Below are 6,074 nucleotides of genomic sequence, written 5' to 3'. Positions count from 1 at the left end.
TGCACTAAGTATGCGCCGCACCATCTCGTCTTCTGGCATGTCTGGACTCCACTTCAGGCAGAGCGCTCGATGATCATACGCAAAGTCCCGGAGGCACTGGTTAGGCGACTGCACATGGGATCGAAGCTGCTCCTCAATCTCCGACTGGTAGTCTGTGGGCAGAAAAGCCTCAAGAAATGCGCTTTTGAAGCTCACCCAATTAGATATATCGTTGCGGGATGCTAACCACCAACTCCGTGCAGGCCCTTTAAGCACAGTGTTGAGTGTGCCTAATAGTTCAATGTCACTCAGTGGCCTCAGAGTGAGAAAGTTGTCACACTGCTCGATAAAATCCGTGACGTCAGCCGAATCCCTCGACTCACCAAACTGGGGAAACTCCATCCTAATAGGAGGTTTGGCTGTGGCCGCAGCAGAGGCTGGAAGGGAAAAATCCCCTTGCCGGGTCGTCGACTGTAGCGCTGCAGGTGTGGAGAAACTGGCTGGCCTCCAGGAGGAACGGATTTTATTCCGAGTCTTTTCCAGGTCTTCACCCCACTGCTTATCTCTGCGTTTTAAGCAGGCCACCACCACCTGATCAAAACTCTGCAGCTTAGTGTCGATATATTCCTTGGCCTCTTTCATCACTGTCTCAATGGCCACTCTGAGACCCTCCTCCCGATGAAGGGTGCTGTCGATGGTGTCTTTGACCCGATTCTCCAGGGCCTCCATCCTCAACTGCAGTTCTTGGACCTGCGCCGCTCTCAAAACCACCTCAGCTTCTTCCTCCTCCTCCTCATCTCCTGACTGCCGTTGGGAGGAAACCAACGTAGAATAAACCATCTGGGAAACACAAAAGGATCTGACGAGAGACAAAGGGAACACAGAGGTTAAATACAGGAAGTAACGAGGAACAGGTGATACATCAGGTGAATCACATCAGGGCGGGGACGACAATCACAGACGTGGGAAAACACAAGGCATGAAGAAAAACTAGAGACACACAGACAACCAGACTATCAATAAAACCAGAAAAAGAACAAAGAGACACTCAAGGGAACACAAGACAGAAACTACAACACAAGACCGGGGAGGGAACTAGGACGCAAGCACGAGGAGACAAGACAGAACCCAAAACCAGAGAAGGACGAACAGAAAACAAAGCAATATACCAAAATCAGAACAAATTCGCCCTTATGAAATCCGATCGTCCGTCTTTGATCAACAGACAGACGCCCGGGCACTTCATTTAATTTCAAATGTAACGGTGACCAATCAGTGCTGGGCCTCCAGTCTGGTGAGATGCCCCAGACCTAGAAACGAAACGCAATCACACCTTAAAATGTTAAGAAAAAAGATCCGGATTTTGCCGTAATCAAATGACAAAAAAAAAGTTTCCCGGTGTATCTCTACCCCCCCCCCCCTTCCCCGTCCCATTCACTAGCTAACTCCAACAGGAGGAAGAAGCCCCTCCGATTTCGCCGTTTAACCAAAGTGGAATAAAACGTACAAAAGTCCAAATCTACACAAAACGCACAATCCATTAGTAAACACACATCAAATGTACAGTACATACATGGCATTTAGGAAAACCTTTAATGCAACATTGGCACGGCAACATGTCCGGATTAGTGCAACAGTAACTTTGGTTTACTGCGTCCTGCACACGCATCGACAATGGTCTCAGGTGACGAGTCACTTGTCATGACCCAGAGCCCTGAATTATTATTTTTTTTAAACTAAAGCAGGATATGAAATCAGAGTTATTACCTACCACCCTTTAGTGGTTTTGAAATAATGTTTCAGCCACCAGGGGGGCAGTGCCACCCCTGATGGTGTTAATTAGCGTAGCATCACATCATTTGGCAATGGCTTGAATGTAACGTTGAATGGACGTTCATTGATATCAAAATGTCATGCACTAAATCTCTAATTCATAATTAAAATTGAAAAATTCTACATTATATTTTGTTTTGTTTTGTTAGTTGAAACTATTTTCTTTAAGGGTCACCCAGAAACACAATTACTCACTCTCCTGTAGTCTTTTTAAGTTTTGAAATCTCTGAGATTAATTCCTCCATCCAAATACAAAAGAGGTGGAAGGAGCTTTGTTTGAGGTGCACTAAAAAATCCATTTGGAAAACTGGTTTGGCAAAGTCTAAAATTTCCCTCGGGATGAATAAAGTCTATCGATCTCTCTAGTAAAAACTTTCAAATGTTTTCAATGCAATTGATATGCTAAGAATTCAACGCGTAAAATTGCACTCACTGACATTGATTTTGTCTTAGCACAGGGAATGTTTGAGGCAGATATCTCAAACCCTGAAAACAGGAAAACTGTACATTTACTGCGCTAATGCACACACGTTGATCCGTCGGGTCGGCAGTCACATTCACAAAGCCGCTGAATGGAAGTTGTTTGACATGATTAGTTCTACAGCTTTTTCTTTTTGTTTCATGACTTAATCGGCCTCAGGAAATGTCATGCACACTGGATCCAACACGCTGGGCTGTCACTTCTCTGTAGTCTGCACTGCATTGTATCCAGCACTTACAGTGCATTCCTAATTGTTCGACTTAGATCATCGCTAGACAAGCTGACAGAGACGGGGGAGGGAAAACAAAGCTGGGAAGGGAGTGGGAGATATTGACAGGCAAGGGAGGAAAGAGGCAATCATTCCAACACAATACAGCTTTATGAGAAAAATGAGGCCTTACGTAACAATTTCTTTTGGAGGTTTTAGGAAAAATTGAGAATGTTACACTTCAAATTAGTTTAGCCACTTTTACTTAACCCTCTATTGCAGGGGTTCCCAAAACTTTCAGCCCACGACCCCCAAAGTAACGGTGCAAGTGACTTGCGACCCCCCCACTATAGACGTATACGAACATTGCGCACAACCGCGCACGCACTACAGGCGTGGAAATCAAAAGAGCTGTTCCGTTTTCAGTTATTTGCTTGGTTTTATTTTAAATTTAGCCACTAGTTTTATCTTGGGTTAAAATCATGGTTAACATACGTTATTTCTAATCGTTCTTAAATTTTTAGTTTATTTCTGGAAATCAACTTGCGACCCCCATCCCTCTGGCTCGCGACCCCCCTTTGGGTCCCGACCCCCACTTTGGGAATCACTGCTCTATTGCATGGTAAAAAAATGTCTTGATGTGTTTTTATGACTCCAGGTTGCTTAAAATAATGCAATTGTAAAAAATTAATAAATAACAAATAAATAATTAAGGGGGGGGTTGGTAACTTCTTGCAGTATGGCAACAAGGTGCATTTGTTGAAAAAGCTTGCCTAGCAACGGGAACGCTGGCGAGATTGACGCCGCTCCGTCTGGCTTGTTTGTTTTCGGTAATTTTGCTTTTATTTTGCTTTTCCCTCACGAAAACGACGATGGTTTTGGTTGATGTTCATCCTTAGCTGAAGTTACATGTGGCGACGCATTTTTTGTCTTTTCTCCACCATAATTTGTTCTCATATGGGGCCGGAGTCTGACATGACGGACCGTTGAAGTAACGCTGGCACAACTTGCTGCTGCTGTTGCTCGCCGCTCTCCTGGCCGTTGACGCTGCCCAAAGTTTTGATCCCAAATTTGGGCCGGTAGACATCGTGTTTGTCTGTACCCGGATTTTATTTTTATTTTATTTTTTTTCTTCTGCTGCCTGTTCGCCTGCTGTTGATGGGTCTGCTGCAATACTCGGCTATTGACCTGCTCCGGTTGCGCTATCACCTGCCTGGACCTACGCCGGCGGCTCTACACCTTCACCCGGACATCGCCTTCCAGCCCCGCCGGAGATACATCCACCGAGGGTCCCGCAGGAATTTCCACCACAACAGCTCAACAGGAATAAAGTCCATCTGGTCCAGCTCTCGTCGCCCTCCACGCTCTACCAACCGGGCGGTTGACCACAGCGTGTTAGCCTGCCTAGCCCGGTCGGCTAGCACCGCCACCAGCTGTGACACCTCACTCAACTTCGCTCTGCTCAACATCCGCTCACTGACAGGCAAGGGACAACTCATCCAGGACTTCATCTCCGATCGTAAGCTAGACTTTTTCTGTTTAACCGAGACATGGCAACAGCCCAACATCTTTTCTGAAGTCAATGAATCCACTCCTAGTGGATTTGTTTACATCTGTCAACCCCGTGGCTCTGGCAGGGGAGGAGGTCTCGCGATAATATACCGCGAGAAGTGGAAGGTCTCGCCGGTGTCTGAGTCTGTCTTCAGCTCCTTTGAATCTGCTGTCTGCAAATTGTCTGGTCCCACTCCAACCATCATTGCTACTGTCTACCGCCCCCCTAAACCAATAGTGATTTTTTAAATGACTTTGCTGCTTTCCTTACCCACTTATCCTCTCTCTCACCAAATATAATACTGCTGGGCGATTTCAATATCCACATGGACAATATAAACCTGCCTCTCACCAAAGACTTCACCTCCTGCTTAGACAGTTTTGGATGTCAGCAACATACCACTTTTCCGACACACTCCAAAGGACATATTCTGGACTTAATCTGCTGCTCTGGTGTCACCCCATCTGACCTTACAGCAGATGAACTCTCCATAACTGACCATTTTCTCCTCTCATTTACAGTGAAACTCAGTCTCTCCATCTCAAAAATACCACGCCTTATTTCATTTCGGAACATAAAGAATATCAACCCCGCCACCCTCACTTCAACTATCCACTCCTCCCGCCTTCCTGACACTCACAATCTCTCCACCCCCGATGATCTGGTCTCTCATTACAAACTGGACTCCATAATATTCTCAATTCACTTGCACCGTTGAAAAGCAGATCTGTTTCTTTCTCCGTCTCCGCCCCTTGGTTCACCCCCGATCTGCGTCTCATGAAAGCCAAAGGTCGGCAACTTGAACGTCTCCATAGAAAAACTGGTCTCACTATTCACAAAGAAATGTACAACAACCACATCCTACGTTACAAGGACTCTATTGCCAGCACCAAATCCCACTACTACTCCACAATAATCACGGCCAACAAAGGAAACTCCAAGTCACTGTTCTCCTTACTTAACAATGTCACCCAACCCCTGGACTCTCTCCCTCCCCATTTGTACACTACCTCCTTCTGCAACTCGGTAATGTCCTTTTTCACAGAAAAAATCAAGAACATCCACCAGCATCTTGGATCAATCCCTCACCTCAGCATCTCAGATAACCTTCATTCATCCACACACTCATTCTCCTCCTTCCGTCTCCCCACTATTTCAGAAATCACAGAACTCACCCGGAATTCCAAGCCATCTACTTGTAAACTTGATCCCCTCCCCACCCAACTTGTTAAAGCCTGTCTTCCCTCCTTGTCCCCCTCATCTCTGCTATCATCCACTCCTCCCTTACCACTGGAACCGTCCCTACATCCTTCAAAACTGCTGCCATCACCCCTATTTTGAAAAAACCTGGTGCCGACCCATCCAACTTCAACAACTTCCGTCCTATTTCCAATCTTCCCTTCCTCTCCAATTCTTGAAAAAACAGTTGCCTCTCAACTCCATTCTCACCTATCCCACAATAACCTGTATGAACAGTTCCAGTCCGGTTTCCGCCCCCTCCATAGCACTGAAACAGCACTCATCAAAATCACCAACGACCTCCTCATGGCAGCTGATTCTGGACTCCTCACCATCCTCATCCTCCTCGACCTGAGTGCAGCATTTGACACCATCTGTCACACCACCCTCCTCAATAGGCTATCTTCCATTGGCATCACCCACACTCCGTTAGACTGGTTCACATCTTACCTCTCTGGTCGCACACAGTTCATTCAACTCAAGTCCTGTGAATCCATTCCCTCCTCCGTCACTTCAGGTGTGCCCCAGGGCTCTGTTTTGGGGCCCCTACTCTTCATCATTTACCTGCTTCCCCTCGGCAATATCTTCCGCAAATTTAACATTCACTTCCACTGTTACGCCGATGACACCCAGCTCTACCTCTCCACCAAACCCTCGTCCACTCTCCCGCCCACCTTCCTTACGGATTGCATCTCTGAAATAAAAATCTGGCTCACCCAAAACTTCCTCAAATTAAACAGTAATAAAACCGAGGTTCTCCTCATTGGCACCAAAGCCACTCT

This window comes from Etheostoma spectabile, unplaced genomic scaffold, assembly GCF_008692095.1.
Source record: "Etheostoma spectabile isolate EspeVRDwgs_2016 unplaced genomic scaffold, UIUC_Espe_1.0 scaffold00007289, whole genome shotgun sequence".
Lineage (NCBI taxonomy): Eukaryota > Metazoa > Chordata > Actinopteri > Perciformes > Percidae > Etheostoma > Etheostoma spectabile.
This window is presented reverse-complemented; position numbering follows the sequence as displayed.